The following is a 25,766-nucleotide window of genomic DNA, read 5'->3' as shown; positions in this document are numbered from 1 at the left end:
GTGGAGACAACGTTAGAGAGGCAGGGTTGAGAGGGTTTGGGCATGTGCAGAGGAGGGATAGTGGATACGCTGGGTAAAGCATGTTGAAGATGAAGCTGCCAGGCAGGAGGAAAAGAGAACAAGCATAGAGGAGATTCATGGATGTTTTTTGTTTAAGAAGGTTCCTAACTCAGTGAAGTGACTGGAATTATCTGCTAAACAGCCAATAAGAGCTGTTCTTAAAATGCTTAGGAAGGGAGCTCTAGAAATAGAAAGCAGACTGTATCATTTTTCAACAGGTAAATATAAGAAAAGAAGATGTATTTAATTTTACAGGCTTTTAGAGGTAAATTATTGTAATGCTGCAATCACAGGTTTATCCATTCAGTGTTTTCTATAGTTTATATATAAAAACCCAGCCATTTCACTTCAGTGATAACCAGAAACAGCTCAAAGCCAGCAAACCCTATAAAGGAAGCGCCAAGTGAGAATGAGTGATGGAGGCCTAATAAAAAAAATTACAAAATAATAAGGCAATTACTAATAAAAATATTAATTTTTAATAAAATAATTATGTAATTCACAAATGGGAAGAATTGATGGATGATCAATATTTTTATATATAGGGTGTAGATAGAAGTCTCTGGGCACTGTGTGTGAGGTCCCAGGGGCTGAGACTCAGGTGGAGCTTTATCCATAGGAAAGCTGCACTGTTTTTAACAGCTTCACCAAATGAACCTGAAATCTGTGTTTAACAGAAGGCCTGTAAGATGTGTAGAAAAACACCTAACATTATTTGATTGATCATGGACAGTTCCTGTGATAATTAAAGTACCGTTACTGTGCCACCTGGGTAAATGTGCACATGGCTCAGATATTAGTCTACTACACTGACACAGTCCCATTAATAGCTATATTCTGACAGACATCTCACTGTGTTTGTAACAGACTCAATAGAGAAAAGTCTCTGCGCAATTCTGAGATAAAAAAACTCAGTTTAGATCATTTCTGATATGTTTCATGAAAACACCAGTATAATAAATGCGGCTCGGCTCGTAGCAGGACTGCGTAAAGAGTTTAGGACGGAGCCATAGTTTTGGCACTTTGCTTACAGTTTCGAACCATCCACCTGTGTCAATTACAGATTCGTTCATAACATCTTGCAACAATATCTTTGTAAGTAAGGTTGTTCTCATTTGTATGAGCCACATAAAACAACAGGGTAAGAACACATTATGGTGAAGTATGCGTCCATTTGGGTAGTAAAAGGAGATAGGAAGTACTTTTGAAAGAGGGTGTAGAGGATGTTGTGCATAGCTTAAAAGAGAGGCAACTGATCTGTTGTGGTGACCCCTAAAGGGAGTAAGTGAAAGAAGGAGAAAACCTCATGGCCTTTCTTACTTTTAGATTAAGTAACACTAAATTATGCAGTTTTACTCAAAATGATGCAGAACTGTTGAGACATATATTTTCATTATTTTATTACTGTCACCCTGGGTGAAGTTTTCTGGGTGATGCACAGTCATGTTTTACAGCCTGACATGTTTTCATGATGAAATGTTTTTGAAGCACACATTTTTGCATACATAGAAACTAATTTGACAGAGTTATGTATTTAAATAGTTCATGCGTAAATATTAATGGTATATTATTCACACGTGTTCACAAAAAACCACAGAATGTATTGGTGTTATACTGAAGCTGAACCCTGCACACAATTCCTTGAAAATCTAAAAACTGAAAAAGCTCCATTCATTGGCTTAGATAGAAAGACTCATGGAAAGGTTGAGAGCATGTCTGAGTCTCAAATAACCACCAAGGTGAGGTCACTATTTTATTTGGGAAGCTGAAAATAAATACCCTATGCTTTCCTTCTTTGTAACTAGCAAAAAAATGAACAAACAAAGATTACGTATAAACTTCTTTTGAAGTTTCTCACCGTGCACGGCTGGCTGACACAACACCCATCATCACAGATCACAACAGCAAAGCTGTGATTGTTATTGGATTTTTGAGTTGTGGCTTCATGTACTCGCTCACATACGTACACTCTCAAGGTTCGCTCGTGATCTCGAGTTAAATTGAAAAAAAAGTTCTCTTGCCGTTTGCTGTGGTTTGTTCAAATATTGCTTTTGAGAGAATTGGCAGCTTATGTTCACTTCGTCATTGTTTGAAGAGGACTCTTTGTGTGTGAGTGTGTGTTTATGTGTGTGGTTTGACTCCACGATAAAGCTTTTTATATATAGAATAACTGTGGAGGGATGGTGTAGATTTATTTCTCCTGACGTAGAGCCATGTGGTCTTTGCCCTGTTCATGAATAGCTATTCACCGGGAAAATTATAAAGAAAAATGATGTGCGACGACTGGCAGACTCACACGCTTTCTCGCAGGCAGTTGCGAAAGAGTTTTCTTTGCAGACAAAACATCTATGTGGCCTGAAAATGATTTGATATGCTGTGGTGTCATTCTCCCTTCTGGCAGCATCCTTACATACACCCTTCTGTTACGGTCATGAATAACGAAATTCATTATTTAATAGTCAGTCCGCTGTGAAATACAAGTATGTCTTAACCCACTCGAAGCATTTGGCCTTGTTTCCCCTCCTGAGGAGTGATTTAGAGACACACATCCTGTGAGAGGTCTATTAGACAGCATATCTTTTGACAGATGAAGTGAAGGAGTGGGAGTGTTGGCCTATTTGATCATGCTTTGGATGCAACTCTCACAACAGAATTGTTTTAGTGTTACATGCTACCTTGTCTTTAGACATAGGAAAAACCACAAATCAGTCTAACTTTGTACAAATGCCTCCAGAACTGATCTGCAGGAGTGTGATCTGAACATGTGCTTCAGCTGCCTTTTTCAAAAGGAGTTAACCTTTCTTGTCACATAAATTTCCTTCTGTTTATATGCCACCCTAGAAATAATGCAGATTTATAAATAAAGCATTGTGCAAAAGCAAAGAGCCACCCGTTATTTCTTTATATTTAGATTGGAAACTGAAAAATAGGTCCAGTGATTTTTGTACAAACAAGAACATAGAGTATATAGGGCAAAAACAGAGTTTTCACAATTGTAATGAGCTTGAAAGTCAATCTAAACTCTCTTAGGCAGCTTTCTTCTTCAGGAATAGTTCTCCAAGGGTTCTTGAAGGACGTTCAAAGCTCTTCTTTGGATGTTCACTGGCAAGATGATCCCACACCGCTTCAATAACGTTCAGGTCTGGGCTCTGGGCAGGACAATTCTAGACTGACAGATGTTTGGACCCCAGTTGCTTTGACCTACAACACAGCATTTAAAAGCATATCTGCTTATCACTAACATCTCAACCATTTTCATTGTATGTGAAGTATGCATGGTATGCATGAGTAGTGACCTGTAATGCTATAGCTGTAATGTAAAATAGCAAACTAGAGAAACTCAGTGAGCTACAACTCTTCCAGCCTCAACCAACTGCATATACTGGAGTGACTCATCTGAGCTGTTGCACTCTCAGCAGTTTACCCATGCAGATATTACGCACTGAACTAAAGGTGGCGCTGCAGCGTCCACCGATTGGTTGGACTGAGGAGAAAGTAGGGGACAGGTACGACTCAGCGGTACGCCTCTCAGACCAACAAACTTTACGTGGTCTCTGTGGCTGACCCAGAGACCACGAGTCACACAAATAAGCCGAACAGTGGTGTGTGAAACAGACAAAATGTGATCTTCAAAACGCCTTAAAATCTTCAGTTGTGTTGCACCCACGCGATATTCTACCTGTAGTGTTGTTTGGCCGAGAAACCCCCAAACGCAGACAACTTATCTAAGCCACGCCCCTTTACGGTAACCCTGTGGAGAGGGCGGTATTGGATGGCACTTTCCTCCAATGACGTCGTGAGAACAGGCGGGGCTTAAAAGACCGCCTCCGCTCTTCGGCAGACTGCAACCGGCCTGCTCACATAACTTAATATAGTATGTGGACCAGTGGGCGGGGCTGTGAGCGCGGGCGCACACTGGCTGCTGCCGGAGGCTCTTCATTCAGCCTGCATGAGTCCGCGGACAGGAGCCGGACTGACCAGCGCGCTCTAATGAACGTGTGAGGTTTGTAGGCTGGGTCACCTCAGCAGCGTGCTGCAGCCTAAATACAGACAGCGGCAGGAATCGTTAGCAGACTGCAGTGCAGTTTCACATGTGAGCAACTTTCTGGAATGTAACACGTCTGAGTTTTATTTGTTAAAACCCAGACTCACAAACACATACAGCCGCTCCTGTTTGGATCCTTATTCGGCAGAAAAAGGTGAGTGTCCGGCTTTGTGCTCGTTACTTTTTACGGTTGTTATAAATGTGGCTTCAAATTGGAAACTTTCAAATAATAATAATATTTTAAAAAGTTGTTTTTAGTAGCTACCCTCTTCTCCTGATTCAGTCTGCTTCACAGTGTTTATAATAGCAATAGATGGTATATCTGCTTCTTTATGTCCCAATCAAACACATACATAACTGTTTAGATTGTTTTTTGTTTTTTATTTCTGTTTACTAAGTGAAGAAAGTCTTAGTCATTTAGTGTGTGTTATAATCATTATATTGTGGGAAGCTGTGTAAGAATCTTAGTAAGTGCAGTAACTACTGTATAATGGAATCTATGTGCTGACATAGCTCTGAAATGTCAGTTTTTTCCATATGGAGACACTTGACTCCATCTGAAAAAGGAAGATTCTTGTGTGTGTGTGTGTGATTTGAAATATGAGGAATGAAATATGAATGTGGCTTAATTGGCACGAACAGACAAACAAACTAGAGTCTGATAAGCCAAGACATTTGTCCTAGTAAAATCAGCTCTGATATACATCTGAATGTCTGATCTGAATGACCGATGCTATGTCAGTGACAGCTGTAGTTCGGGGACCTGATGCGAAACAAAACCCAGAGCCAGGGATCCGGGGCATTTTGGTTGTTTTTTATCTTTGCTCCAAAGTGTGCTGCTGTCAGAGTCTAAAAGATTATCCTGTGTGTCCATCTACTTACACTCGTGTTGAGGCTTGTGCCATTTTTCCGGCTTGCTGTGTCAGTGCTGAGGTTGGCCCAGGAGCCATGAGCAGTGATGAGGATGTGTGCTGACAGCTGAGCGGGGCAGGATGAGGCTGTTCCATGACTGACTGAACTGGGCTGTTCATTGCACCATATGCTCCTCTTTATATCGTGCTGCTAAACATTTGGGCCTGCCTCATGACTCATGCTGTCTTCTTCTCCCTTCAGCCAATTCTAATCCTGCTGCTAAATGGGACAATCAGAACATTGTTACACGGCGAGCTAGAAAAAGTTGTGGATTCCACTTTTGGCATTAGGTCTACCACTATGAAAACAGTATATAGGAGTCAATCACAATCCTTTTACAGCTTCCAGTAACTGACAGGTATCATGGAGAAGGCCATCCACCACTTGTCAGACTAAAAAATTTGGCCTCTGGGTGATAAACAAATGTAGAGTGAGCCTGGACCAGCTGTGTCAGTAGTGCACTGTGCACCACTGACACAGCTGTCAGACTGTGTGGGTGTTTTGGGTTTTTTTGTGTGTGGTAACCCAGAAACCCAGAAGACTGGTTTGAGGGTGTCAGGTAGTGGGGTTTAACCATTTACAGCGCTGATCACCTGATACACGAGTCTGTGCACAGAAGAAAAAAGGGAAACACAATCTGCTGAGGTTCTGCTAAGATGTGTTTGAGTCAAACAAGGATTTCAGAGTTTTGAGAAATGCTGCCACAAATGTTACACATCTGTTTGTTTTTTTATAACCGACATTTATTGTAATGTAATTCGCTTGCCCTGTACTCAGTGGAATGGCAATTTGAGACTTTTCTGCTCTCAAATTGAAAGTTTTCTTCTCTAATCTTCTTCATGTGGTCTTTTTTTAGTTTTAGTCTCCTCCCCCGGAGACCTTTAAATGCAGGGAATGTAAGTTATATTATAAGTTCTATCAGGATTTATTTCACCTTTAAGTATAAACTGAGCATGAGGCCTTGTAGACATTTCTGTCCTGACATATAACTGTGATTAGTGTCTGTGATTTTTTTTTTTTCTTCTTTCATCTCTTTGCTGAAACTATGCTGTGGTGAAGGTTAGTTAACTGATGACACATAGCCTCTTCTCTGATGTTACAGAGCATGTTGTGGGGAAAGTAGGTTACTGGGCCATGTCCTGCAAGCTTAAACTGAAAGCTAGTCTGAATATTGCTAGAGCTGCTTAGTGTGACTGGGCATGCACAAATGGTGTAGGTCTGTGTAACAGCAAAGGGACTCCTCCTGCTTTCTGTCTCTTTAAGAAAACAGAGCTGCGCTCCACATAGAATGAATGTTGAATGTTCAACCCATGATGATTCATCACAAACACATGAAATGGGGTGTAATCTCACAACAGGTTGATTAATAGATCAGAGGTTGCAAATAACCAAGTCCCGCTTACCTCCGAACACCAGAGGTTTCATCTTTTTGTGTGTGATTAGCTCATTTTAGCCTTATTGTCTCAGTACTGACATTGACTTCAAGTCTTATCACGGTGTTTTGCTTTTTTCTTTAACAAACCATATTGATATAAAATCTTCCACAGAAAACTAGAAGGCATACAAATACAATGTAAGACTTTAGGTTAGCCAGTTATTTCCACAGACATCAAGAAAAGCAGACATGAGCACCACAGTGGCATGCGTACTTGGACAGAGCAGCAGCCAAAACATTTAAATAGGTAAGTTCGAGGTAATAAAACAGAAAAAAAGCTGAGAGAGATGGGAAACAGGCTTCCTGACTACATGAAAGAGGCATTCAGAGTATTTGTAATTTCCATCAGAGCTAGACTTTCACTGCTTCTTACCAACAACAGCTCTTGTTGTTTCAAGTGTTTTGCGTGCTCTCTGTCCCAGAGGAGACGTGCATGAAGCAAGTTACTTTGTCGCGTGTGAGTCAAGATAACAGCTTTTTTGTGACACTATTAAACACAAACAGGAAGTGTGTGTTGTAGAAAACAGCACAAATGAATGACTGTGGAAAGAAAAACACCGTTCTGGCAAATCAGTTTTGACCTCACAGGTTTTAATGGTTAAAGACATATTTATCAGTGGAAAAAGTTGCGATTAAAAAACATACAAAGGGAAAACAACAAAAATACAACACATCTGACACACAGTCATAATTCCATTAGTTTTAATAAGATTGTGTTTTGAAGATGGCTGCAGACCCTCACTGTTGCACCTCTCTCCTGATCTCCTCTTTACATATCAGTAACAATTTGAAACAGAAATTTGAGATTAGGATTCATCTCTCCATCAAACCTGTTGCCACTGATTTTCAGTCCAGTTCTTGTGTAATCTGGCACACCTCAGCCTTTTCTCCCTATTCACCGAGGCCAGTTCTGAGGCTTCAGTGAACAGCAGATGCATCTCTGTCTTTGCTGCTGCTGAATTCTTTCATGTTTCTTAAGAATTTTAGATACTGTTCATCTGCCCTGGATAGTCTTTTCTTTTGCCCTCGACTTTTTCATTTCTCTCAAAAGCTTTTAAGGACACAAAGCGAGATATGCCAATTTTGTACAGCTAACAGCTCCTTGGAAATAATTTTGTTAGTGTAAAAAAACAATTTTATTAATGTTGAAAATGTGCTATGTTTTTCTTTTTCATAGATTCACCTAAAGATATGGGAAGAAAATGTGTTTTTCAACAGGCTTCTATTAAAGTTCCTAAAGATACTTGTTAAAATTGATTATTTGCTCAGTTGTCTGTTATGTGAGAACACAACTGGGTCATCCTTTGAGTTAGGTCCATTTTTATGCTTGATTGTCTCAGTGTGAAGTGACGTAATGAATTAACAAGAGAAATGACTCCTCTTTGAAAAACCCTTCCTAGCCTGGAGAACTGCTACTCAAATCCAAAAATTATAAGAAAGGCTGGCTCCTTGGAAGCAAAATATTGAGAATTGAAGGGTTGTTAAAGACTTTTACAGTCTATAAATCTATAAATGCAACTGACTATCGCAACACTGTTCCAGAAATGCTGTTGTTTGTGTTGTGGTTTGACTGAGACTTCTCGTAATTGGCCCCATTGTCCATGGCTCACTTGTCTCCTACAAAAGCCACAGTGATTTTTAATGAACTTCCCCAACAGCCAATTCTGTCGTAAACACCAGGGTGAAAAAATGAAATTAGTTTAAAGTGTCAGTCAAATTGTTATTATTATTATAGTATTTTAATTAATTTGTTTATTTTTTAACTATATTATATTACAAATTTGATATTTATATTTTTTTTTTCACATCCAGTTTTATGTCTAAGTTAACTATAATAACCTTGTTTAGGACAGAGCTGAATGTTAAGGAAGTTAAGTAAACCTGAAATCACTGTGGCTTCTCTAGGAACTTCCTTCAACTGTAGTTAAAGTTTAATGACCATAATCTTACAACCAAGTGACCCAAGGACAATGGAGCCAATTACAAGAAGTAATTAACTCAGTCAAACCACAACACAAACAACAGCATTTCTGCAACAATGTTATTATAGTCGGTTGTATTTATGGAAAACATTTTTTATTTAGATACATGTACAGTGCAAAAGTCTTGAACCACCTTCTTCTAAAGAGCCAGAATTTCTTGCTAAAGCAACATCTTTGAATTCTTAATTTGGTGTCCAAATCTAATGAAGTTGTCAAAGGGAATAGTTTTATTGCTGTGCACTTGCTGACCCCAATGTTATCCCAGATCATATCAGCTTTCTGTTAGCTGAGCTTTCTGATGTTGCGCTCTATTGCTCTATATCTTAGTAGTTATAGCCTTTCATTTCCTGGAGATGTGTTTTGGATCTTTGTCACAATGACAAACAAACTGAGCTCAGACCATGATGTTATGTTAGCTCTGTTGGGTAAGCAGTGTTGCCATTAATTTTGAACGAATCTCCAACAGCTGTCAACAGCAAAGTCTTGCAAAGATGCAGCAATTTGAACCAAAAATCTCAAAATTACACTTATGAGAACAAAATGCAGTTTTTCATTCGTTCATTCAGGGTATTTCTTTGTCCTATTGTGTCTTTTTATTACTTGTTGGAATTGGTAACCCATAGGAATCAACCCTTAAGGCCCAGTTTACGCAGTCTCATCCAAATAGTTGGTGTTAATGTGTGTCCGCTACTTGAACTCTGGGAAGTAATGTGTCTCTAATGTGAGATGCTGGTAACTCTAATGAACTTATCCCCTGTGGCAGACATAACTCGTTGTCTTCTCTTCCTGGGATTGTCCCCATGAGGATTAGTTTCATCAAGGTGTTAGTTGGCTTTTGCAGCTGAACTTGGGGAAAAAAACCCTCCAAACTTCTTGAAATTTGACTGAACTTTATATCTTAAAGTTATAATGGAATTTGAATTTTTCAGATTAGTGGTTCTTGCTACAGTAGCTGAATATTGTTGTTGAAGCAAACATGTTTATGTTTTAATGGTAAAATCTGTACAGAATCTAAAATCCTAAAATTCAAATAGGGCTGTTTTTTAAGGCCCAATTATATTTGGTTAAGAAAAATATAGAAAAACCACAATTATGATTTATATCAAACCAAGTTGGGTGCAAACTGGAGAAAAAGCAGCGAAGGCTTACATTTGAGAAGCTGGAACCAGGTAAATTGCTTCAGTGATTCACTATCAAACTAGAGGGCATCATCTTTGGTCTGAGACAGCTTAATCAAGCAATATCACACAAGAGTGAGTGCTGTTTATTGAATATTAGTACAGCTCTGAATGGTTTGCAGGGACAAGGCCACAGCCATGCCGATATTCTCTAAAGCACTATGGCCTTGAGTGAGATATTGCTATCTCAGGTATAAAATTAATTTAAAGTAATAAATGGCAAGAGATTGTGCTTTTTTTAAAAAAAAATATAGTGTGGTTTATTTTTTTATGTATTCGCCTCAACCATACGCTATTAAAAATGGACTGCTGCCAGAAAATACATAAACACATTAACTTGTCGGCTCCTTTGTGTAGGCATTTTTTTTTTATTCATAGTGGAACTTTATTTCCACTCTTTGCCTCAAGTTCCATGTTACATGATTTTACTATGGCACTGATTCTCAGGTTATGGTTGGTGTAAAAAGTAAGCGTCTTTGCCTCTTTGCAAATTCTGTGTAACATCTGTCACAGCTGGGCAGAGAATATTTCAGAGCCTTTCTGTTGCAGATGTTACCCTGCAGACAGCTGGCTTTAAAGCAGCCACAATTTAGCTTTACAATCAAATATAGGTGAACAACTATAATTAGCAACTTTGAATGCATGTGAAATGTGTATTGTCCAATAAAAATCAGTCAAATTACTTAGTTAAAATGATTATTAAAAACACTGAAGTGACGCTTATCCTTTAAAGGCCAATCCACAGCCTTTATTTGTTGGCTTTAGATCGCTGTTGTCCGGTAATTCTGATTCTTAGGTAACATATTTCAGAGAACAATGACTCCTGATGGGAAGTAAGAAATGGTTCCAGTTGAAAGCTTGTACTAAATGGTCCATCGAATCACATGACACACACCTTATCATTTCCTTATATCAGTGCTGGCATATTTTTGTGACAGTGATAATGAAATTGTTACACTGACTCTGTGGAATTCTGCTTATTTCCTCTCATAAAATTTGTTTAAGAATCAATAAAAGAGCCAGTTAAGAAAGTGGCCTATAAGGATAATCAATGATGGCAGAGGTGTCAGTACAGTATTTGGGTTAAGGCCAAAAGCCACTGTTTATCTACACCATTTATTGCTACAGGGTTTATCTTCTATGGTGCTAGAAGCAACAGTCGCCATTAAATTAAATTAAAAAGTGAAACTGACAGTTTTAAATTATGAACTTCTCTAAACGATGATTTTTTTTCAGGTTGTTTTCTTTTGTTTGTTGATAATGTTGTGCGGCCTACTGTGTATGTCTAAATAATTTCTATTTGTAGTGTTTGTTCAGACTGTTATAGTTTTTATCAAACTTTGCAGCTGACAAAGCCGCACACATCCCAGTCTTATTTTCTCTGTTTTATCATCTTTAGACTCTTTTGACTTGTTGGTCTGATGTGCTGTTTGGGAATTTTTAGACTTGTGAATACTTGATCAATCTCCAGTAAGAAGATAATGTGGAAGCATTTATAGCCGTAAGGGCAAACATAAGACAGACATGCAGACTGTTATCATTAATCAGAGCCGTTCCTTTTTGTTCCATACCCCTCTATACCGAGGCCTGCTTGCCTTTTGCTTCCTTTGGCCAGTGGAACTATGTTGCACATGACTCCTGAGAGTATGACTGGTATTCATGTCACCCTCTTTGGCCTTGTAACTATGACAGACAAAATGTTCAGCACCAGTTATATAACTGCCTCTACTGACGTCATCGGCCTTGCTGGTGTCACTGAACTCTTGCTCTAAAGCACACAGTGATTGTCCTCAGTAGCTGCAGGCTCAGAGCCATTACGCCATCATTAAGACATTTGGCTTTTTCAAATCTATTTATTCCTTTTATAAAAAGAAAAAGCTTTCCTTTTTCTGGCACTGAGACCAGTCACATTATGTGAATTTGCTTCCTCTCTTTTTATTTGTGGCATGAAATGACATTACCTGAAACTAACGTGTGTGAGAGCTCCTCAGTGACACTGCACTAATACTGACCTTTCGGAAAGGTTTTTATGGTACTTCATCATTCAAAGGAGTGAGGATCTACATAAATGAGGTTCTTTTAGAAGCTGTTATCATCATCTGAGTGATACACAGTGTGCTTTGGCTACAAATAAATGCTCCCCCCCCCCCCCCCGTGTGTCTCTAAAATATAGCTGATTCACAGGATGTAACATTTATTCTTGCTTCACTACAAAAGGTTACGTTTAAGAATCGGGTGTGGCCACACATTGTGTGTCAGATGAAGAAGAAAAATGGACCTCGCAGTATGTGTGTGACCTAGATCTAGTGAGTCAGATCTCCAGTTGAGGGTGTTGGCTGCATGTGCATTACAACGTTGTTTGCTTTAGTGGAGTCACAACAAGATCGTGTCAGGTCTGTTGGTGAAATGAAAAGGGCCCTCCCACACACATTTCTTTCTTCCTTTAATGTTAAGTAAGCCATATGTAATCTGTGATGTCATGGGGCAAAACCTGAACATGTCCACTGATGGCGAACTGGAGAGTTCACAAAGTGCTGTGATACTTGAATTTCATTCTTAGTCTGGGTCCAGCCAAGGAGTTCATTACACTTTCCTTCTAAAACTTTCCAGTTTCTGAGTTTTTTTTTAAGTGTTTAAACTTTTTTACTGATATTCACTCACTGTCCACTTTATTAGGTACATCTTGCTAGTACTGGGTTGAACTCCCTTTCCCATGCAGCACCACCTTAATTCTTCATGGCACAGATAAAACAAGGTGAACTCAATGTCACGTTTAAGAAGTCAGTTTGAGATGATTTGAGTTTTGAGAGATTATCCCGTAGAAAGCCATCATCAGGGTACACTGTGGCCATAAGTAGTTGGACAATGTCAAAGGAGCTTGCAAAGAAAAGCGTCTGGACTTCTTTAAGTTACTTGAAGACGTTTCACCTCTCATCCGAGAAGCTTCTTCAGTTCTAAGGTCAAATGGTGGAGAGTCCCAGATATAAACCTAGTGGGAGTATCCCCCCACAGAGGGACAAAAGGACCCCCTGATGATCCTCTAATCGCCTGAGCCAAGGTGTGAAACTGGGTGTGGGTCCCAATCAGCCAGAGTTTCGGGTGTGTTCATTGTGAAACCTGGCCCCACCTTATCATGCGAATTCCTGAGGTCAGATGGCCCAGGATGTGAGTGGGCGTTAAGGCGTACAGGTGTATGCTGTACAGTGCAGCGAGAAATGCCCAGACCTCTACATTGGAGAGACCAAACAGCCACTTCACAAGCGCATGGCACAACACAGAAGAGCCACCTCCACAGGACAAGACTCAGCAGTCCATCTGCATCTTAAGGATAAAGGACACTCTTTCGAGGATGCCAATGTTCACATTTTGGACAGAGAGGACAGATGGTTTGAAAGAGGAGTGAAAGAAGCCATCTATGTCCACTGTGAGCGACCATCTTTGAACAGAGGCGGGGGTTTACGACACCAACTCTCTGCCATCTATAATCCAGTTTTGAGATCCCTTCCCAGACGCCTTAACGCCCACTCACATCCTGGGCCATCTGACCTCAGGAATTCGCATGATAAGGTGGGGCCAGGTTTCACAATGAACACACCCGAAACTCTGGCTGATTGGGACCCACACCCAGTTTCACACCTTGGCTCAGGCGATTAGAGGATCATCAGGGGGTCCTTTTGTCCCTCTGTGGGGGGATACTCCCACTAGGTTTATATCTGGGACTCTCCACCATTTGACCTTAGAACTGAAGAAGCTTCTCGGATGAGAGGTGAAACGTCTTCAAGTAACTTAAAGAAGTCCAGACGCTTTTCTTTGCAAGCTCCTTTGACTACGATGACCTGGATGACTGAGAACCTTCACAGACGTAGTTGGACAATATTCATTACCTCATCCAAGCTTTCATGTTGTTTTCACTCCAAACTGACCCGACCGTATAAATGTTGCAATGCAAGACTCATCAGACCAGGCAACATTTTTCCAGTCTTCTCCCAGAACAGTGGAAAGTAGCATAAGAAAGGGCACGAGGCATTTTTGCCCAGAGTAATGAAACACCTCTTCGTTACACCCAGAAAATTTCCCCTCACTGGAAATCTCCTTTCTTCCCTTTTCCGATGCTCGATTTGAACTTCAGCAGGTTGTCTTGACCATGTCTACATGTAAAAATGTGATTGGCCGATTACATTTTTTCCATTAACGAGTAGTTGAACAGGTGTACCTAAAAAAGTAGCTGGTGAGTGCACGTGCATCTTAAGAGAAACACAGAAACATATGATAAAATTGATGGAAATCTACAGGAAGTTCTATTCCACCATCAAGAGGAAGCCAAAAAGACTTTTTTTCATTTTTTTTACAGAGCTGGCAGTGATTTTAGGTTTCCTGAAGGACACTTCATGATTCATGAATTATTATCACATTAAAGCATGAGTAATGTGCACACACAGTTCCACTCAGATGCAATGGCCTCTTTAAGCTTAACTGTCTGATAGAGAGAAAACCAGTTGTGTTTCTTTTCATATTTGCACATATACACTGTAACAAAGGTTTATGCTCACAATAAACATGGTGGAATTTCAGTTATTAAAATCAATGTAGGTACAAGAAATCCTTTTAAGCCAAAAGTTCTTTTGTTTGCGAGGTGCAGCCAGTCTGGAGAAAGTTAACAAAAAGAGAGGGTAAACAAAGCTAAAGTAGCTGCACCTGAACTGCGTGGCATGCACAGCTACTCCAAGAAGTCCAAGAAGACAAATGTAGTGTCGGAAAGAAGCACACAGGTAAAAACTTAAAAATATGAAAACTAGTCATTATGCGAGTTGTTTTCCAGAGACTTCTGATGATCCAGCCTTCTGTCATTAATAATGTAGATGTTATTAATCCACTTTCTCAGTTGACTGAGCATCCATCCTGATTACGTGTTAACATTTGTACTACTTTTAAACCACTCATCGGATGAATAAAAGATGCACGATGAGCAGGTTTTGTATCCTGTAGTTCAGCTGAAATGTTAAACTGCCTAAAATAACATGAAATATTTTCATGTAGCTCAAAAATAATCAAATCGAATCAAATATCTGCAGTCCACTGCTTTTTGTTTCGGTAGAATAAGAATTAGGCAGAATGGATATTTGGCCATAGAGGAAGCCAATATTCAATGTGTTTTAGTCTTTCCTCAAAGAGAATAATTTATAAGCTGCTTTCTACTGTTCTGTGAAACTTAGGAGAGGTTTGCGTGCTCTCAGGAGGAGAGCCTTGAAGATATGGAAGCCATCATTTCATAACCAGGAAAATGAAACAGCAATAGATAGGAATGGAGACATAAGGTCATTTTTTCCATGGACTCTTTGCGAAAGGCTATTTAAGTTCACTTCAGAGTCTGTGCATAACAGAGGGGCCGGTTGCAGTTTCATAAACACTCACTGGTGAATTCATAACAATGACGTTCGGGTGAACAGCTCAAAAATGCTTCATTTGGAGGCGATGTTTAAGAATGAGACAGAATCTAATCAAAGATCTAACCTGGCATCCGAGCTTGAGTGGTGAAAAGAAAGAGCTCCGCTGCCCTTTCCACCCATGCCCCAGAATGGTGACCCACATATTTGCTCACACTGCCTTAGGTAATTGCATCTTTTTTTTTCCTGAGCAGCAGCAGCAGACAATAACAGGCTTGGAGTAACTGTGATTCATTTGGAATTGTTGAAAGAATATAATTATAAGAAAATTTGAGCGTGGATCTACCTGGTGAAAGGATGTTTGTTTTGTGGGACTGCTTTCTCATTGAAAGGATGCGACCACCCACATTCACCACACACTCTGTGCTGTGTGGTGAATGTGTAATTACAAGGCACTTTTGACTAAAGTGTTACCAAAAAGTAAACGTGGAATATATGAAGAAGAAAATCTACATAAAATATGCAGGTTGACTAATGGTTGACTAGGTTGATGGCAAATGATTTGGTTGTGAGTTGTGAATTAGTAGCTGCGAGGTTGATGTGAACTAGGATTAATTTCCTTAGCTGATTAGCTGATTATTCAACAGGTGCATTAACAGGTGCAGTTAGGAAAACAGGGTAAAAGAACAGTTTTTTTCCCCCCACAGGTGTGGATGTGTTAAACTGCTCTGAGTAGAGTGGGGTTCAGCTGTTGCCTGGGGCAGGATTAGTGTGGAGCTTCTGTTTGGTGGTGATGGGCAAAGCTTGTGGGAAAACTCTCCCAAGAAGGGACATAATGAATTGTTTCTTTACTGTTTTCCTTTTTTCATTTCATGCATTTGAATGAGCTCTAAGGCTTTAGCCGTGGTGCTCCATCTATACTCAATTACACGGTGTGAAAAGTCATTGAGCATCACCTCCGGATGTGATTTTTCTTCCTTCTGTGAGACAGAGCTCACTATTTGAAGCATTAAGCCACATATGTCTTGAAATTCTTTTCATTTGTTCTTCTTTAACAAGTGGCGTTGAGGTAAATCGTTTGTAGCCTGTAGCTGAGCCCACACTAACAAATTTCTGCTAAAACGAAAGCAACTGTTACACACTGATAACATGGTGGCGTAGGTCGACACAGCAGAAAAGTGTCAATGATGATGTCTTTAAAAAAATAGCAACAGAAAGCTACTGTCACTTCTTACTGCAGTGTTATTTTCATTTGAGTCAGAAAATAAACTTACTCGTGTTGCATCACTGTGTGCCACACCGAGCACACAGTCCATATAAAGAAATTTAAAATTAGGTGAAAACTCCTGTAGCAACCCAAGCAAGTGACCATAGTTTATCATAGTTTAAGAAAGATGATACATGAAAATATTGACACAGTGCTGATCAGAAAGACTAGTGTATTTAGAGGTATATTTTACTTTATTTTACAGTAGAAAAATATTAATTATGGAAGCAATAAATGTTAGTATATTGGCAATGCAGTGGCTTATAATATACACTTTATTAGGTACACTTTTCTAGTACTGGATTGGACTCCTTTTACCTTCAGAACACTTTAATTCTTCAATAAACCGCGGGAAACCTTCCTCAGAAATTTTGCTCCATATTGACATGATAGCATCTCACTGCAGATTGTAGGCTACACATTCATGATGCGAATCTCTCGTTACATCACCTCCCAAAGGTCATTTGAGTTCAGTGAACTCATTGCGACGATCAATAAACCAGTTTCAGATGATTTGAGCTTTGCCACATGGTGCATTACCCTGCTTGAAAAAGCCATGAAAAAGATGGGTGCACTGTGGTCATAAATGGATGAACAATACTCGGGTCGGCTGTGGTGTTTGAACAATCCTCAAATGGTACTATGGTGTCCCAGCATTTCATTTTGTTTAAGCCAAATTCGGACCCTAAAGTCAAGATATTGCAGCAGAAATTGAGACTCGTCAGACTAGGCATGTTTTGCTCAATGTGGTGAGTCTGTGTGAATTTTAGTCTCAGTTTCTTGTTCTTAGCTGGCAGTAGTGGGATGCTGTGTGATCTTCTGCTGCTATAGCCCAAATATTCAATGTTGGATCTGTTCAGAGATGCTCTTCTGAACTCCTTGGTTGTGATGAGTGGTTGTCTTGAGTTATGCTGCCTTCCCATCGGCTTGAGTAGCTTGGGCCCTTCTCCTTTAACCTCTGGCATCAACAGGACATTTACCCCCAGAGAACCGCTGCCCTCTGGAGACTTCCCTTTTTCAGATCATTCTCTATAAACCCTAAAGATGGTTTTGTGGAAAAATCCCTGTAGATCAGCAATTTCTGAAATACTCAGAGCAACCTCTCTGGCCCACTTAAATCAAATTTCTTTCCCATTCTGACGATCGGTTTGACTTTAGCGGATCATCATCAGACTATGTTTTCATGCCCAGTTTTAGTCATGTGATTGGCTGATTAGATATTTGCACTAAAGAGCAGTTTCAACATGTGTACTTACAGTATTAAACTGTGTAGATTTTGGCACATATACTGTAAAATTAACAGTAACATGCTGGAAAACCTTGATGCCAGTATTAAACTTTAGGTTAACATGTACATTTATTGCGTAGCAGTCCTGAAGCGTGTATCTCATCTGTTGTTCCGAGTTGAGAGTGAGTTAAATCTGCTGTAAGGAGAAATCAAAGCATGCAGCCAGCAAGGTTGCTTTGGCACTTTATTAATAGTCAACAGTATAACAAATGACTTCCTGAGTTATGTATGAGAAATCTTGTCGACCAGAAGAAAAATGGAAACCGGCAGCTTGATGGGCATAGCTGGGAGAAAGTAGACACTACACATTGTTACCATGGGAACACAGAGTGAACAGCAGTGCCACCGTCTAATTAATGAAAGTCAGTGCTTCAGCAGAGGGCCGCAATGACATCATCAATACCAGCAGCACAGATGTAGCAAGAGGCAATATGGCTTAATGTCTGAGTAATTATACAAATAGTCACTTTTCACTGATGAAGCTGGAAGCAGTCTGGAAAAAGGTGCAGCATGTAAAGAACGCAATGATGTGACTTCATTATGGAGTGACGCCTGCTTATGAGCACTAAATGTCATCTCATTATCCAATAGCATGACCTACATAAAAAGAGCGCCACTAATCTCTATGTAGGCGGATGGTGAATAATGCAGTAAAATGTGGGAGATCTTTATGAATCTTAGATGTCTTGTTGGTTGCTGGCAAGGTAACAATGGACTTCAGAATGTTTCTATATAATCAGTCTGGCATCCTGTACTATCTGCTCAATGCTTTGGTACTGTAACGTGTGTGTAGTGTGTAGGGCTGTTCGATATAACGATATATATCGGATGACGATATAAAAACGTCTATCGTTTCATTTTACGCTATCGTTTGTTTCGTGGTGTCGCAAAATAAACTGTTTACAGCAATATTTTTTCATCGTTTTGATGGTCACTGTAGTGGCTATATTAATTTCTTAAAGTTCTCTCTTTCTCTTATATTTTATATAACCACACTACAGATGGACAAGCGCCTGTTTTTATGCGTTGTGGTTAGCAACAACGACGGTAACACCATCGCGTGTCCGCTTGTTTATGTTCCACATAAATCTTTCACAATAAAGCTCAAGATCCTGTTGAGACTTTTCAAAATAAACTGAATCACGTGAAAGAGCAGATTATTTACGGATGAGAAGTAAAAAAGAGTTGCCAGGTGCTAAAAAATAAACCTTAGACTCAAACGTTAGAACAGGCAACCCGCAGCACGCCCTGTAATAAATACTCACAAAGAAAACGGCGGCCGTTACAACTTATGTCTAAAAATGTATAGTTTCATGCATCTGTTAAAACACTCGACTCCAGCTACATGACGCGCAGCTGGAAACACTTCCTGCAAGTCGAGATTTACAGAATTTACAGAAAATGTCACATTTTTGTGATTTATATCGTTATCGGACGATAGAATTCTTATATCGGGATATGAGATTTTGGTCATATCGCACAGCCCTAGTAGTGTGCATGGAGTATGCTATAGAAATAAGAAGACAACACAGATCTTTAGCTGCTTTCAGTTATTTGAAAGTCTTTCATTTGCTGACTTATTTATTCATTTAATACACAACAGGTGTCAGGAGTTTCTGTGTTAACATGTCATTAAATATGTAAATAGTGGTCATCACTTTATATGAGAGTTAACAATGCAAACAGGACTGCAGTATAGCACAGCAGTGCTCAGAGCTAAACACTACTGTCAGCAATGTTTAACTGACTTTAATATGTTAGCGTGCTACTATTTGCTAATTAGCACTAAATTCAGCACATTTGAGAATTACATGACAAAAGCCATTTTGGCCCTGTTTTGCAGTATATTGAAAACATACTATTGCAGTTTACTCTGAGAATCTTCAGAAGACTAAATCTATATATAATTAGGTCAAGGGCTCACTAAAGTCACCAAGAAACATTTCTGGGAATCATTACCCAGTCAAGACAAACAACCGCCAGACCTGATTGACCAGCACTGTCATCCTTAAAACTAAGCCACTACACACAGCAGTGGTGGTAATTAGGTCAGAGAGCCACATCCTTGTTAGATTTGCTCTATCAGCCCAAAGAACATTATTCGTTTGGCACCAACACTACTCATCCATGGAGGGGCACATTTGGAAGTATTTGTGCTCTAAAATGTTTTGGCGAGAGCTTCAGAACTTACAGTGTCAGACCTTTGAAAAAGACAGTCCCAGTGCTGTGTATGCATTACTGAAGCTTGAGGAAAAAATTAATGGAGCATTAAGAGACAAAGCAAACATGTACTTAACGGGAGTTAGGTGGTGGAGGAATCCTAAAGTGAAGCACTCTGTTTAGGAAAGAAAAAGTACTCACTGACTTTGGATCTTTTTTTTCTGATACCTTTTAGGGCATCACAGTTTCAGAGTTGACAGATGGGTAAATCTGAGTGTACCTTATGCAGTTTATTAACTTCATTTTGCATAATGGATGGAGTTTGTAGATTTTTACCAATCATAACCCCATGAAGCCTCTGAATACCTCTGTGTGGTCTAATTGTAGGTTGTTTGAACTCCTCGTGACTGATTTATCCTCCAGGACTTCTGTCTGATTCATTCACCATCTCATATGAGAGAAGTGTCTTTTACAGGTCTGATCACAGTATAAGCAAACCTATATTTTGCAATCTATTTTCTAGAGGCGTATTTACAGTTGATGCTTGAAGCTGACTCTTAATAATTATTTACTATTACTCATGCTTTTAGTCTGAAGTGCATCGGTTTGCTTCTTACTGTTGCCAGACTGTAAGTGAAAGTACATTTTATTCTAGTACTTTTGTGAAAGTAACTTAAGCCTCCAGAAACCATCAAAATTATCTGCAGTAACAAACCTTTCGTTCTTACTTTCGCTCGCTTTCTTTCGTTCTTGAGCAGGCTGAAATTGCACGCGTATAGTTTTGTTTCCCGTTTTTGGTTTGCGTTAGCACACGGCGCATTTTGCATAGTTTCTTTGTTTAAGTTGAGCCATCGCAAACATGTAAATCGTGCTGTTTCTTCTTTGGGATGGCTGCGTTAACAATAGCTTACATTAGGATACATTAACAATACATCATTCTTGCTATGTTTTCTTCTATTTTTCTTTTTTCAACTTGTCAGCACTTCGTTTTCCCCCCAAGGTTGAATTAGGTCACATTAGCTGTGCTGCATGCTCTACGACTTGATCGGCTACATTTCTTCAATATAAATAAATCCATTAATTACAACAGGTAGTGACTAAAATTTAAGGACAGTTCACCTCTTCCCAGCCCTACCTACCAGATTTGTCATCTACCTGACTTTCAAGTTTCTCAGTCGTGACAGAAACTAGAACAACCAGTGTGATCACACTATGGGAGTAACACAGAAAGGGACAGCACTGAATGCAACACTGTGCATTCAGTGCTGCACATACTTGCTCAGTGCAGTATGGGGGTGTCAGAGGTGCACTGTGCCCTCCACTTTGTTGGATGCACTGTTACAAACTTTACTTTTAAGTAATGCAGACCTGCCAAACTAAGCTGTTCCTTCTGCTGTGTTTTATTTTTATTTATTTATTTTTAAATAGTATATCTTTTTATTCATAGAAGATACTTAGGGGTTCTGCAGATATCCTAGCAGTTCTGCAGTCACTTTCATAAGTGCAGGACTGAGGATGTTGCACAAACTACACAGATGTTAGGTGTGCAAGAAGTGTGTGAAACTGTGTAGCTGCAGTGGTGCAGCCACTATGAGGAGTGGTAATACAAGGCTTTTAGTTTCAAGGTTGGTTAGCGCTGACAAATCACAGCGGTGTCATGCCAACGATGCAAGAGTCAGTTAAGAAGGTTCAATCACCTGATGGAGGATGTTTATGTCTCCAGAGAGGCTTCATGTATAACTTGGCTGGCAAAACTGGCATCATCCTGGTACCACCTCATGAGCCAGTCACTGAAATTGGGACTACTACAACAGCTGCAGGCTGCATCAGCTGTGTGGAAAATGTGACTCATTACATTAAGATGGTCATTGAGACAAGTGGTGTGCATATCTACCGTGGCCTCAAATGTGCGTCTGGAGTTCAGGGACATCTGGAGAGAAATTCAAATCATAAAACATCACGACGACCGGCCGAGCCAGAAACAGACGCTTTGACTTTGAAATTATGTGTCCATGGGGTTTTTTTTAAAATTCCAAATACTTTTTTCCTGTCTGGGTTAAAACATTGTTTTTCTTTTGTTTTCACCTCAGCAATAAAACCTGTATGCTTTAAAAGCAATGATGGGGAAAAAAGGACCCAGAAGGACCCACAAAATATAGAAAACAAAGTAAAGATTTTCATGTCATCTGTTCAGATTATTTTACTGAAACTGTTCTCTCCTCAAATTTTCAATATTTTCTTGCATTTTACAAGTTGCTCTGTTTTATTGATTTAAATGGATTTAGCAAAAACTCTTCAAAGTACACGCTGGCACTCACGGGTCAACACTCACACTCTTCATTATGAAAAGCTCAATTTTTCTAATTAAGAACATGCACTTAAGGCTGTCTGATGTCAAAGGCTAACTTGTCAAAGCAGTTGACACTCACTCTCTAATGAGATGAGGCACAACAGGTGACAACGTTGATTCTCATGTGCTCTGTGCTCTTTATTCACATGAGAACTGGCCTTGATTACAAGATCTGCCATTAAAGAAACATATGTAACCCAAAGTATTTTAAATAAGAAGGAAAGGATAGCACATCAGTGCAATCAAAGATGTGGCTATTTCCTACTGAAAAATTGTGTTTTTTTAGTTATTATTTTACTTAACATTGTCTATATAATCCAAAATCTGGTCTCCTCAGTTGTTTGTGAGTAAGCAAGCCTCACATGCAGTTAATAATGTACACCATCTATGTTGCTAACAAGTACAGTAGAGCTTGATATTTGGGAAAGTATAAGTGCAAAAAGAGTCTCACATTTACACATTTGGCAACTAATTGTTCACGATTACTGTTTTTAAGATTCTGGTCTTTAATCTTTAAAGATCTTAAAGATCTTTAAAAATTAAAGGTGCATTCAGAAATGTCATAGGGAAACAAAATAACTAATTAGTCTACCTACCATTAAGTTATTAGAAATCATTTATCAAGTAATGCGGGCTATAATCAGTAGCAGTGAAATCGTGGCTTTAGCCACGTAGTGGCATCTATCCATACAAAAGCCATCCATACATGTCATGTTAATAAAATTTAGGACTTGGTTAAAATGGCTGGTGTACTGATAGGCTTTGTCCAAATAGCACAATTAGATAAACTACTGATATGACTGTGACAGTCATATAGGCGTACTACAGTAAAACCTCTGCCTCATTTTTTTAACGCTCCAAATAGTTTCTCCATGTAAATGCTCTCTTTGGTTCTTTTAACATTCTCGACATGCCCACATCTGTAGCTGCTTGTGAAGCCACTTGACAGACACAAAATACTTGGAGGCTGTCCATCATTAAAGCTTGAAATTAGTCATGTAGACTGCTGACCCACATTTGGGACTTCAGCTGAGGAGAGAAGGGAACCAGGAAGTTGTTAAAAAAAACCACACATAGGAAGTGTATGGGGAAGTACTTAGGGGGGGCAAAACAAAAGTATACAGCGTCTTGTTTTGCTTATACATTGAGGTGTTGTCATCTTTCTGTATGGCCTGCCTCCCTTCACCCTGCAGATTTAAATAAATGGTTTATAAACTTATAAACAGGGTCAGACAGGCTAATCTGCTCCGTGTTGCTGGCAGGGAGGAGGCACCGTTCACCACCTCCTCCTGCCCATGTGATTTGCCTTAATATACCAGCAGTACCTGTAAGGTCAATTTGCAGCATGCCATCACCCCCTCCTATAGATTCCTTCTTGTGAATGTAAAACTATATCTTAGTAGATTAAAGGTTAGGCTCCTATGGCCAAGTCTCGGTAGGCTTCACAGTTTCAAACAGTCGGAAAACTGCGGTGCAAAAGCCACATTACAAATCTACTCTTCTTTGCATTGCTCTAATGACATTTTAGTGGGTTGTTATTATTCATTAAGCACGTGTTAAAGATTGCAATCTGCCCCCTTCCTTCCCGGTCACCAGCGCAGGTTTCTTTCGGTTGTGTTGCACAGCATTGCTGCTTATGCTGCTGCTGCCTTCGTTACCCGAGTATTGAGCTACCAGCTGACCTACTTTCTCTGCTCTCAGCCACTCGGTCCTGTTTACAAGCCGCTGCCAGCGGAGGATGTGGAGTACAGACCCTGGAAAAGAGAGAGAGAGAGAGAGAAAGACCGCAACTACAGAAAAAAAAAGCCACGAATCAGAAATTTGGTCCTCTGTTGTTGATAAATTAGGACTGTCAAAGCCGCAGAGAGCTCACCGGCGATTAATAACAGCACGTTATTAACTTAAGGCGCTGTTATGCAATTTAACGCTTTCAGCGCTCTCGCTTGGTTAGTCAGAGGCTGCTGATTGCGCTCGGCTGCTATGCTGTAGTTTTTACATTTTTTTTCTTTTAAAAATGACTAGTTTGGTTAAAGTTAAGTGTGGATTCGGATTTCTGCTGGAGACCTGTTTTCAAGGTATGTGAGATTTAACTTAAGCTTTCAGTTTCGCGTCACTGTGACAGACGAGCGCAAAATGTTGTCATAGGCTGCTGCCAACCGCTTACTCCGTTTTATATGATCAAAGTTCACGACTGGACTCTTTTCCCAATAAAAGAGAGGTGGGCGACCGCATGTTTATTAGACGGAGCACAGGCTGATTTGGTTGGTTTGGGTAAAATCCAGGTGTCCGTATGTTTGACAGCGTTAGCGCTCTTGAATGCTGCTTACATGTTTTCAGCTCAGAGTCATCAAGTGCCCTGGTTACAAGGCTGAAATAACCTATTTTTCCCTCCACCCGTTGTGCCCCCGATGATGACATTAATGGCCAAAACACCAAAGGGGTTTTCGTCATTGCTTCCTCTAAGACGCCACAAAGAAAAATGTTAAATGTCACCGGAAAATGTATGCTTAGATAATTTCTCAGCAGGCTTAGGGTCAGGCTGATGTTACCCAACCTGGCAGCTTTAAGCCTACTGGAGTTCACATTTCTCTGACAAACCCACAGGTCTTCGAATTCACAGTCCATTCAGGGCTTTTTGTTTATTTATTTATTTGTTAATTTAATTATTTGCAACTGAAAGGGATTTCTTATTAGAGCAAAGCATTTCCACTGTTTGAGTCTGCATCAAGTGTGGCAATGCTATTTATTTACCCTGTACATACTGGAAAGTTAAAGGGTCAGTGAGGGCTATCAGTGGCCTTTCCTCTGTTTTTCATTTATAGGTTTGCAGCCAGTTGAAGTGCTTCCTGCTTTCTTATCAGTTAAAGGCAGCTACACCTACACTGGAAATCATAACACCACACATTTAGAAAGACGTTTTTATATGTTATTGAATGCATTTTGAAACAAGTGTTCATGTTTGCATGTGCTCATCTGTGTGTACAGTATGCAGCGTTACACGTGTGTTTGATAAATGGTGGTGAGGTTGTAAGCTTTCAAATAACCAATAATATGAATCTTGTACAGTCATGACGCAAATGAGAAAAGGGTAAATGCTGTGCAAATTATTTCAGATTTTATGTAATCTAGGCTTAAGCAGCAAGACCTAGATACATGTTAAAAACGTTTCCACACTGACTGAAATAAAGCTTGTCCAAGCCCAGTTAGTGTTTACCTGACGGCTTGAGCTGTCAGTTCAAACCCAGATGCAGGTGGATGTGGTCAGACAGTTTAAACCTGCAGACGAGCAGATAGTAGTCGTCCAGCGCCAGAGCCACAGAACAGCTTTCTGTGTGGAATACCAGAGTAGTTTGGGGAATGGTGTTGGCTGTCAGAAAACCTGCAGAGAGACTTTTTCTGTTGCCTGGTTCACTTTCCTGTGTGTTATTCTAGGGTTGCAAAAAGTTATATATAATACTTTTGTGAGTCATTAGGCCTACTCAGCTTATCATGACACAGTTGTCCTGGTTATTCAGAGCCGTGGTTTATCTTTTTTCTTTTTTAATTGTAACCTTTCAATCTGGGAACCAGATTCTTGATTATTTTTGGAGGAGCAAATGATTTATATGTTTATAGCATGTCTATGTTTTTCACTTGTAACTGCATAATGTAAATGTATAACAACTGATGGATGACCACCGTGCAGTCTGTATTTCCTAGCTAATG

The 25,766-nt window shown here is 39.7% G+C and overlaps 1 protein-coding gene across 3 annotated transcripts in view; it reads left to right on the top strand.

Annotated features, from left to right (window-relative positions):
• The first annotated feature begins 3,960 nt into the window (after window positions 1–3,960).
• Window positions 3,961–25,766, top strand: part of npas2 (neuronal PAS domain protein 2) — a 45,055-nt gene continuing 23,249 nt past the window's right edge. Inside the window, exon 1 of one of the 3 annotated variants that reach the window (XM_084941908.1) lies at window positions 3,961–4,259. The gene's annotated coding sequence lies outside the window, so the exon portion shown is untranslated. Of the gene's footprint in view, window positions 4,260–13,400; window positions 24,137–25,766 lie in introns of those variants that run through there. The other 2 variants (XM_084941909.1, XM_084941907.1) reach the window with 2 other exon arrangements.

This window comes from Perissodus microlepis, chromosome 10 (genome assembly GCF_051167445.1).
Source record: "Perissodus microlepis isolate ML-2025 ecotype Zambia chromosome 10, ASM5116744v1, whole genome shotgun sequence".
NCBI lineage: Eukaryota > Metazoa > Chordata > Actinopteri > Cichliformes > Cichlidae > Perissodus > Perissodus microlepis.
The sequence above is the reverse complement of the archived record's forward strand: the minus strand, read 5'-3'. Positions and strand labels throughout refer to the sequence as shown.